Below are 11648 nucleotides of genomic sequence, written 5' to 3'. Positions count from 1 at the left end.
TCGTACCAATCGCCAGATCGGCTAAACCCTTGGGACGTGACATCGTTTTGCGGATCAAACGCAACCGTATGGATCGAGAATCAAACGTTTACACGGTCCTGATTTAAACCTGTCGAGCGCTTTACCGAATTAAGGGTCCTTTAAGTCACAATGCCAACGATTTTCACCACACACAAGAGGGGTATATTAAAACACTTACACAGACACAAGCACAAGGCACAAAGGCACTAATAAAGACTCAAGCACAACAAAAGACTCACACAAGAGATGATAGCGAAGAATGAATAACTGAAAAGCCGACTGATGTGGTTGACGAAAGAAGTTATCGGAGACTCATGCCGGGTTGCGTTTTCGGGAGTGATTTATACGCGATTTTCGCGAAGTCGGGACACTCTTTGAGTGCAGCGCCGAGAGCCAGGTGAGACTCCTTTACCTGTTGGTTGGGAGCAGAAGTCCAATATCAGCCCATGGTGAGCTGCGAGATCTGCAAAAACGCATGAGAAGCATCTCGAGTTGAGTGTTGAGCTCACTATGGTGAGTGAGTTATCGCGAGCTAACGATCGGTTGATTAAAAAACAAAAAAAACCTCAGAACCATGCATTCATATGCACTCACTGCACTCCAGAGAAAGAGAGAAAAAGCGCAACCCATTGAGAGGGCTTGCTGCGCAGAAAGCCTATCTTTCGCTCAATGCGCGCGAGAGATAGGCTTACTGCGAAGCAAGCTCTCTCAAAGGGTAGCGCGTCGTTCTTTAGTACGCATGCACCCACGTAAAGGCCTGTCCTTGGCGGCTATGAGCAATCGACAAAAAAATAAACAAAAAAAACGATGCCAGCAACCGTTGAAAATCATTGTATTTTCAAAATAAAATACAACGACGTTTGAAATGAGTTTAACTGCAAATGTGAAATGCAAACTATTTCTGGAGCAAAAGCATTATTTATTAACCATTCCAAAAAGCTATTTATAAGACTACATGATGATTTTTGTTAAAAACCTTGGTGTTTAAATTGGGTAAAACAAGCGCCTTTGATGTTAGAGCGTAACAGAGAACGCATAAGTTCTCTGTTCTTTTCTTTGCTCATCTTCGCGCTTATTATTGATATCTAGTTTAGCTTTCGGCGAGGGGTTCAGGAGATCATAAAAACGATTTTTACGACCGGTAAACATTCGTAAAAGCAGAGGCTGATTTATTTAGCGGTGTTTCGTCACTTTTTCAGTCGAAATGCTATCAATTATAGGACAATGAAATATATTTCATATTTTGACTAGAGCAAACTTTAATATCGTCAAGTTTACTTTATTATCGTCCTTTTCTTCCATTCCACTACTGGCGGGCGAAATTCAATCATAAAAAAAAACCATTATAAAGCATAATTATTCAAATTTTTACTACTGAGCCTCTATTTTAAGTGGTGGCTTTAAAATCTATCATAAACTTAATTACGAATATGAAACGGTAACTTCAGCTAAAGGTATTTCAACCGGCTCTAACCGTACCACGCCGCATAGGCGTGTAACTATTTGCAAAATCGTGTTTTTTTTCTGCATGGATAGGGGGCGGTTTTGAAACAGTGAAGCTGCTTATCTATTTCTTGACTCTTTATTCATGTCACATACAAACGGAAGTCAGGCCCTCCGGCGATATGGAAACGATTGTGATCGCAGCAGCCGTGTCTTTGTTTTAAGAAATGCCATGTGCTACGGAATTTATTTCAAACTCTCATCCCAACCGTTAAGCGAATCACGCCACGAGTGTGTGCCCTCAACAACCCGTATATTGCTTCTATAAAGAGAGTTGTGCTCGCTTGACAAAGACTTCAATAATTATGGATGGTTATTATTAAGTTATTATTACTCTTGATTTGATGAATGCTGGTCTTTTGTATATTTGTTTTGCTTACTTCAATCAAAAGTTGCTAGTTCAAAAAACGCATGTACATTTACACCAAGACCTTCTGAACTGTTGTCATCGCATGTCAATATTTCATCATTTTTATATATGATACATTCTGAGTATAACAAAAGTTAGCTTTTACTATGATTTGAACGGTTTGTTATGGATTCCGAATTGCCGAGTATTTGTTAAACGTCGTTCGATTATGCATTTCAGTCGCTTTTGCATATCGTCCGTCCAAGATCATGCAAGTATAAGATACGCTTATGATTTAAAACATTAAATGCTAGCATTTTAGCTTACTCGGTCGTGGAAGTTAGGTAAAAACGCTGATTCTGTGCAGCCGATGGTCATTCTAGTGGTTTATAGATTTAACATTGTATATAATTAGTTGCTAAATTAAATCATTCAACAGCCTTTGGTAGCATCACAAGTCATTAACCGCCAGAACACGATATCGCATCAACGCGGCGTCGCGAAAGAAGAGCTTACTGTTGTTTCACTGATGCAAGCAGAAGTTGCGAATTTTGCATTTATTCGCTTCTTGTTTTCGCTCTTCGTAGCAAGGGTGTAGCCCAAGCGTCACTGTTTCTAACCGAACGAGTGCATTCCATCCGAAATGCGAGTGTTCGCAACGACCCAGACAGGAAGCGTGACAGTAAAAAAACACACACATCATGTTAAGGCCAAGCATTGGAGCAATATCGTCATTTCGTCGAGCGAATGCTGCGCAAAGAAATGCGATTCTTTGCGGACTAATGCACCAAGAACGAGAGACCTATCCTGCCAACAATACATGCGTCTTTAGCCCAAAGAAAGCCATCGGCAAGACATAATCGAGTAAAAAATAATAATGGTCATTTGGTGTGGCGATCCATAAAAATAAAACAGACGCGAGATTACGATGAACTTATAATTAAAGATTTTATTGTTCTTTTTTGGCTCCTCCCTTGGCGAACACACGAACATCTGCAGATTCCATTCGACTTTTTTTTTCAACCGGATGGCGAAAGCACCTGTAATGGAAGAATATATAAAATGCCTTTGCCACTTGAGCGATGGTTCATTTTGTGCACGATTCAAAGTGAATAAGAAAATATTTAGAGGTAAACATTGAAGTGACTCTTGCCGAACATTAGATTTCAGTAAACATTATATCTGTCGCAAGTGTAAAGAAAAACAATTTAAGTTTTGAAAAAAAGGTTTGGAAAAACATACCAAAAAGAATGAGTTTGTGAAACCAGTTGTTGAAGCTACGGAATCGTCGGATGAAATTCCGAACAATTCACATAGAGCTTTGGAAAACAACGTGACACATCAAAGTGATCATAATCATAAGAATACTGATGATATACGTGGAGATCGTCAAGTTGAAATTTATTTTGAAGATAACAAGAAAGTTGCAGCTTTACAGGTGACCAAGGCTAGCGATAAGTAAATAAAAAGCAACGATAAGGATTGAGATACATTAAATTAGTTTAAAACTAAAAAATAAAAGCTACTAGAGTTGATGTTATTAATGATTTGTATGTGACTCCGGAGCCGAAGGAAAACATCAAGATTTGACTACTATGGTTGAAAGTTCATCGGAGAGTCCACATAACTGGAATAATGTAGATAAAGAATTAATCGAAGGATTATCCACAAATACAACAGACAAACAGATGCATGAAATCAATGAGAAGCATAAGGCATGATTTTTTCCTTAAGATGACAAAAAAGATGCAGCCTTACAGGTGATCCAGGCTGTCGATGAGCCATAAACAAGCAAAGGTGAGGATTACATTGCAAAAGTTAATTAGTGAATGCTGCTAGAGTTGATGTCGTTGATAATTTGTTTGATACATCTGGCATCGTAGCTTGAGCAAAAATTAATTATTTGATTGCCAGGATTGAAAGCTTTTCAGAGAGTCCTCCTAACAGTGATTAAAGAGATAAGGATTCTATTAACGAATTTTCCACAAATGCAATGGATAAACAGATGCATGAAATAAATGAGTAGCATTAAGCTTGATCTTTGTCTGATTATGACAAGAAAGAAACAGCCTTACAGGTGATCGATGCTGGCGATGAGTCATATACAAGCAACGGTGAGAATTGCATTTCAAAAGTTAATTAGTGAATGCTGCTAGAGTTGATGTTGTTGATAATTTGTTTGATACATCTGGCTTCGTAGCTTGAGCAAAAATTAATTATTTGGTTGCCAGGATTGAAAGGTTTTCAGAGAGTCCTCATAACAGTGATGAAAGAGATAAGGATTCTATTAACGAATTTTCCACAAATGCAATGGATAAAACGATGCATGAAACAAATGAGTAGCATTAAGCTTGAATTTTTTCTGATTATGACACGATAGAAACAGCCTTACAGGTGATCGATGCTGGCGATGAGCCATATACAAGCAACGGTGAGGATTGCATTGCAAAAGTTAATTAGTGAATGCTGCTAGAGTTGATGTTGTTGATGATTTGTTTGATACATCTGGCTTCGTAGCTTATGCAAAAGATAAGGATTTTGTTGCAAGGATTGAAAGCTTTTCAGAGAGTCCTCCTAACAGTGATGAAAGAGATAAGGATTCTATTAACGAGTTTTCCACAAATGCAATGGATAAATAGATGCATGAAACAAATGAGTAGCATTAAGCTTGAATTTTTTCTGATTATGACAAGAAAGAAACACCCTTACAGGTGATCGATGCTGGCGATGAGCCATAAACAAGCAACGGTGAGGATTGCATTGCAAAAGTTAATTAGTGAATGCTGCTAGAGTTGATGTTGTTGATGATTTGTTTGATACATTTGGCATCGTGGCATGTGCAAAAACTAAGGATTTGGTTGCGAGGAACGAAAGCACTTCAGAGAGTCCTCCTAACAGTGATGAAATAGATAAGGATTCATTCGAAGAATTATCCACAAATACAACGGATAAACAGATGCATGAAATAAATGAGTAACAATAAGCTTGATTTTTTTCTGATTATGACAAGAAAGAAACAGCCTTACAGGTGATCGATGCTGGCGATGAGCCATAAACAAGCAACGGTGAGGATTGCATTGCAAAAGTTAATTAGTGAATGTTGCTAGAGTTGATGTTGTTGATGATTTGTTTGATACATCTGGCTTCGTAGCTTATGCAAAAGATAAGGATTTTGTTGCAAGGATTGAAAGCTTTTCAGAGAGTCTTCATAACAGTGATGAAAGAGATAAGGATTCTATTAACGAATTTTCCACAAATGCAACGGATAAACAGATGCATGAAATAAATGAGTAGTACTAAGCTTGATATTTTTCTGATTACGTCAAGAAAGAAACAGCCTTACAGGTGATCGATGCTGGCGATGAGCCATATACAAGCAACGGTGAGGATTGCATTGCAAAAGTTAATTAGTGAATGCTGCTAGAGTTGATGTTGTTGATGATTTGTTTGATACATCTGGCTTCGTAGCTTGAGCAAAAATTAATTATTTGGTTGCCAGGATTGAAAGCTTTTCAGAGAGTCCTCATAACAGTTAAGAAAGGAATAAGGATTCTATTAACGAATTTTCCACAAATGCAATGGATAAATAGATGCATGAAACAAATGAGTAACATTAAGCTTGAATTTTTTCTGATTATGACAAGAAAGAAACAGCCTTACAGGTGATCGATGCTGGCGATGAGCCATAAACAAGCAACGGTGAGGATTGCATTGCAAAAGTTAATTAGTGAATGCTGCTAGAGTTGATGTTGTTGATGATTTGTTTGATACATCTGGCTTCGTAGCTTATGCAAAAGATAAGGATTTTGTTGCAAGGATTGAAAGCTTTTCAGAGAGTCTTCATAACAGTGATGAAAGAGATAAGGATTCTATTAACGAATTTTCCACAAATGCAACGGATAAACAGATGCATGAAATAAATGAGTAACATTAAGCTTGATTTCTTTCTGATTATGACAAGAAAGAAACAGCCTTACAGGTGATCGATGCTGGCGATGAGCCATAAACAAGCAACGGTGAGGATTGCATTGCAAAAGTTAATTAGTGAATGCTGCTAGAGTTGATGTTGTTGATGATTTGTTTGATACATCTGGCTTCGTAGCTTATGCAAAAGATAAGGATTTTGTTGCAAGGATTGAAAGCTTTTCAGAGAGTCTTCATAACAGTGATGAAATAGATAAGGATTCTATTAACGAATTTTCCACAAATGCAATGGATAAATAGATGCATGAAACAAATGAGTAGCATTAAGCTTGATTTTTTTCTGGTTATGACAAGAAAGAAACAGCCTTACAGGTGATCGATGCTGGCGATGAGCCATATACAAGCAACGGTGAGGATTGCATTGCAAAAGTTAATTAGTGAATGCTGCTAGAGTTGATGTTGTTGATGATTTGTTTGATACATCTGGCTTCGTAGCTTATGCTAAAGATAAGGATTTTGTTGCAAGGATTGAAAGCTTTTCAGAGAGTCTTCATAACAGTGATGAAAGAGATAAGGATTCTATTAACGAATTTTCCACAAATGCAACGGATAAACAGATGCATGAAATAAATGAGTAGCACTAAGCTTGATATTTTTCTGATTACGTCAAGAAAGAAACAGCCTTACAGGTGATCGATGCTGGCGATGAGCCATAAACAAGCAACGGTGAGGATTGCATTGCAAAAGTTAATTAGTGAATGTTGCTAGAGTTGATGTTGTTGATGATTTGTTTGATACATTTGGCATCGTGGCATGTGCAAAAACTAAGGATTTGGTTGCCAGGATTGAAAGCTTTTCAGAGAGTCCTCATAACATAGATGAAAGAGATAAGGATTCTATCAACGAATTGTCCACAAATACAACGGATAAACAGATGCATGAAACAAATGAGTAGCATTAAGCTTGATCTTTGTCTGATTATGACAAGAAAGAAACAGCCTTACAGGTGATCGATGCTGGCGATGAGCCATATACAAGCAACGGTGAGGATTGCATTGCAAAAGTTAATTAGTGAATGCTGCTAGAGTTGATGTTGTTGATAATTTGTTTGATAGATCTGGCTTCGTAGCTTGTGCAAAAGATAAGGATTTTGTTGCAAGGATTGAAAGCTTTTCAGAGAGTCCTCATAACAGTGATGAAAGAGATAAGGATTCTATTAACGAGTTTTCCACAAATGCAATGGATAAATAGATGCATGAAACAAATGAGTAGCATTAAGCTTGAATTTTTTCTGATTATGACAAGAAAGAAACACCCTTACAGGTGATCGATGCTGGCGATGAGCCATAAACAAGCAACGATGAGGATTGCATTGCAAAAGTTAATTAGTGACTGCTGCTAGAGTTGATGTTTTTGATGATTTGTTTGATAGATCTGGCTTCGTAGCTTGTGCAAAAGATAAGGATTTTGTTGCAAGGATTGAAAGCTTTTCAGAGAGTCCTCATAACAGTGATGAAAGAGATAAGGATTCTATTAACGAGTTTTCCACAAATGCAATGGATAAATAGATGCATGAAACAAATGAGTAACATTAAGCTTGAATTTTTTCTGATTATGACAAGAAAGAAACAGCCTTACAGGTGATCGATGCTGGCGATGAGCCATAAACAAGCAACGGTGAGGATTGCATTGCAAAAGTTAATTAGTGAATGTTGCTAGAGTTGATGTTGTTGATGATTTGTTTGATACATTTGGCATCGTAGCTTGAGCAAAAATTAATTGTTTGATTGCCAGGATTGAAAGCTTTTCAGAGAGTCCTCATAACAGTGATGAAAGAGATAAGGATTCTATTAACGAATTTTCCACAAATGCAATGGATAAATAGATGCATGAAACAAATGAGTAACATTAAGCTTGAATTTTTGCTGATTATGACAAGAAAGAAACAGCCTTACAGGTGATCGATGCTGGCGATGAGCCATAAACAAGCAACGGTGAGGATTGCATTGCAAAAGTTAATTAGTGAATGTTGCTAGAGTTGATGTTGTTGATGATTTGTTTATACATCTGGCTTCGTAGCTTGAGCAAAAACTAAGGATTTGGTTGCAAGGATTAAATGCTTTTTAGAGAGTCCTCATAACATAGATGAAAGAGATAAGGATTCTATCAACGAATTGTCCACAAATACAACGGATAAACATATGCATGAAACAAATGAGTAGCATTAAGCTTGATCTTTGTCTGATTATGACACGATAGAAACAGCCTTACAGGTGATCGATGCTGGCGATGAGCCATAAACAAGCAACGGTGAGGATTGCATTGCAAAAGTTAATTAGTGAATGTTGCTAGAGTTGATGTTGTTGATGATTTGTTTGATACATCTGGCTTCGTAGTTTGAGCAAAAATTAATTATTTGGTTGCCAGGATTGAAAGCTTTTCAGAGAGTCTTCATAACAGTGATGAAAGAGATAAGGATTCTATTAACGAATTTTCCACAAATGCAACGGATAAACAGATGCATGAAATAAATGAGTAACAATAAGCTTGATTTTTTTCTGATTATGACAAGAAAGAAACAGCCTTACAGGTGATCGATGCTGGCGATGAGCCATAAACAAGCAACGGTGAGGATTGCATTGCAAAAGTTAATTAGTGAATGTTGCTAGAGTTGATGTTGTTGATGATTTGTTTATACATCTGGCTTCGTAGCTTGAGCAAAAACTAAGGATTTGGTTGCAAGGATTAAATGCTTTTTAGAGAGTCCTCATAACATAGATGAAAGAGATAAGGATTCTATCAACGAATTGTCCACAAATACAACGGATAAACATATGCATGAAACAAATGAGTAGCATTAAGCTTGATCTTTGTCTGATTATGACACGATAGAAACAGCCTTACAGGTGATCGATGCTGGCGATGAGCCATAAACAAGCAACGGTGAGGATTGCATTGCAAAAGTTAATTAGTGAATGTTGCTAGAGTTGATGTTGTTGATGATTTGTTTATACATCTGGCTTCGTAGCTTGAGCAAAAATTAATTATTTGGTTGCCAGGATTGAAAGGTTTTCAGAGAGTCCTCATAACAGTGATGAAAGAGATAAGGATTCTATTAACGAATTGTCCACAAATGCAATGGATAAATAGATGCATGAAACAAATGAGTAACATTAAGCTTGAATTTTTGCTGATTATGACAAGAAAGAAACAGCCTTACAGGTGATCGATGCTGGCGATGAGCCATATACAAGCAACGGTGAGGATTGCATTGCAAAAGTTAATTAGTGAATGTTGCTAGAGTTGATGTTGTTGATGATTTGTTTGATACATCTGGCTTCGTAGTTTGAGCAAAAATTAATTATTTGGTTGCCAGGATTGAAAGGTTTTCAGAGAGTCCTCATAACAGTGATGAAAGAGATAAGGATTCTATTAACGAATTGTCCACAAATGCAATGGATAAATAGATGCATGAAACAAATGAGTAACATTAAGCTTGAATTTTTTCTGATTATGACAAGAAAGAAACAGCCTTACAGGTGATCGATGCTGGCGATGAGCCATAAACAAGCAACGGTGAGGATTGCATTGCAAAAGTTAATTAGTGAATGTTGCTAGAGTTGATGTTGTTGATGATTTGTTTGATACATCTGGCTTCGTAGCTTGAGCAAAAATTAATTATTTGGTTGCCAGGATTGAAAGCTTTTCAGAGAGTCCTCATAACATAGATGAAAGAGATAAGGATTCTATCAACGAATTGTCCACAAATACAACGGATAAACAGATGCATGAAACAAATGAGTAGCATTAAGCTTGATCTTTGTCTGATTTTGACACGATAGAAACAGCCTTACAGGTGATCGATGCTGGCGATGAGCCATATACAAGCAACGGTGAGGATTGCATTGCAAAAGTTAATTAGTGAATGCTGCTAGAGTTGATGTTGTTGATGATTTGTTTGATACATCTGGCTTCGTAGCTTATGCAAAAGATAAGGATTTTGTTGCAAGGATTGAAAGCTTTTCAGAGAGTCTTCATAACAGTGATGAAAGAGATAAGGATTCTATTAACGAATTTTCCACAAATGCAATGGATAAATAGATGCATGAAATAAATGAGTAACATTAAGCTTGAATTTTTTCTGATTATGACAAGAAAGAAACAGCCTTACAGGTGATCGATGCTGGCGATGAGCCATATACAAGCAACGGTGAGGATTGCATTGCAAAAGTTAATTAGTGAATGCTGCTAGAGTTGATGTTGTTGATAATTTGTTTGATACATCTGGCTTCGTAGCTTGAGCAAAAACTAAGGATTTGGTTGCAAGGATTAAATGCTTTTTAGAGAGTCCTCATAACATAGATGAAAGAGATAAGAATTCTATCAACGAATTGTCCACAAATACAACGGATAAACATATGCATGAAACAAATGAGTAACATTAAGCTTGAATTTTTTCTGATTATGACAAGAAAGAAACAGCCTTACAGGTGATCGATGCTGGCGATGAGCCATAAACAAGCAACGGTGAGGATTGCATTGCAAAAGTTAATTAGTGAATGCTGCTAGAGTTGATGTTGTTGATAATTTGTTCGATACATCTGGCATCGTAGCTTGAGCAAAAATTAATTATTTGGTTGCCAGGATTGAAACCTTTTCAGAGAGTCCTCATAACATAGATGAAAGAGATAAGGATTCTATCAACGAATTGTCCACAAATACAACGGATAAACAGATGCATGAAACAAATGAGTAGCATTAAGCTTGATCTTTGTCTGATTATTACACGATAGAAACAGCCTTACAGGTGATCGATGCTGGCGATGAGCCATATACAAGCAACGGTGAGGATTGCATTGCAAAAGTTAATTAGTGAATGCTGCTAGAGTTGATGTTGTTGATGATTTGTTTGATACATCTGGCTTCGTAGCTTATGCAAAAGATAAGGATTTTGTTGCAAGGATTGAAAGCTTTTCAGAGAGTCTTCATAACAGTGATGAAAGAGATAAGGATTCTATTAACGAATTTTCCACAAATGCAATGGATAAATAGATGCATGAAACAAATGAGCTGCATTAAGCTTGATCTTTGTCTGATTATGACAAGAAAGAAACAGCCTTACAGGTGATCGATGCTGGCGATGAGCCATAAACAAGCAACGGTGAGGATTGCATTGCAAAAGTTAATTAGTGAATGCTGCTAGAGTTGATGTTGTTGATAATTTGTTCGATACATCTGGCATCGTAGCTTGAGCAAAAATTAATTATTTGGTTGCCAGGATTGAAACCTTTTCAGAGAGTCCTCATAACATAGATGAAAGAGATAAGGATTCTATCAACGAATTGTCCACAAATACAACGGATAAACAGATGCATGAAACAAATGAGTAGCATTAAGCTTGATCTTTGTCTGATTATTACACGATAGAAACAGCCTTACAGGTGATCGATGCTGGCGATGAGCCATATACAAGCAACGGTGAGGATTGCATTGCAAAAGTTAATTAGTGAATGCTGCTAGAGTTGATGTTGTTGATAATTTGTTCGATACATCTGGCATCGTAGCTTGAGCAAAAATTAATTATTTGGTTGCCAGGATTGAAACCTTTTCAGAGAGTCCTCATAACAGTGATGAAATAGATAGGGATTCTATTAACGAATTGTCCACAAATGCAATGGATAAATAGATGCATGAAACAAATGAGTAGCATTAAGCTTGATTTTTTTCTGGTTATGACAAGAAAGAAACAGCCTTACAGGTGATCGATGCTGGCTATGAGCCATAAACAAGCAACGGTGAGGATTGCATTGCAAAAGTTAATTAGTGAATGCTGCTAGAGTTGATGTTGTTG

The sequence above is a fragment of the Anopheles nili genome, chromosome X, assembly GCF_943737925.1.
Source record: "Anopheles nili chromosome X, idAnoNiliSN_F5_01, whole genome shotgun sequence".
NCBI classification, from domain to species: domain Eukaryota; kingdom Metazoa; phylum Arthropoda; class Insecta; order Diptera; family Culicidae; genus Anopheles; species Anopheles nili.
Note: the sequence above shows the minus strand (reverse complement) of the source record.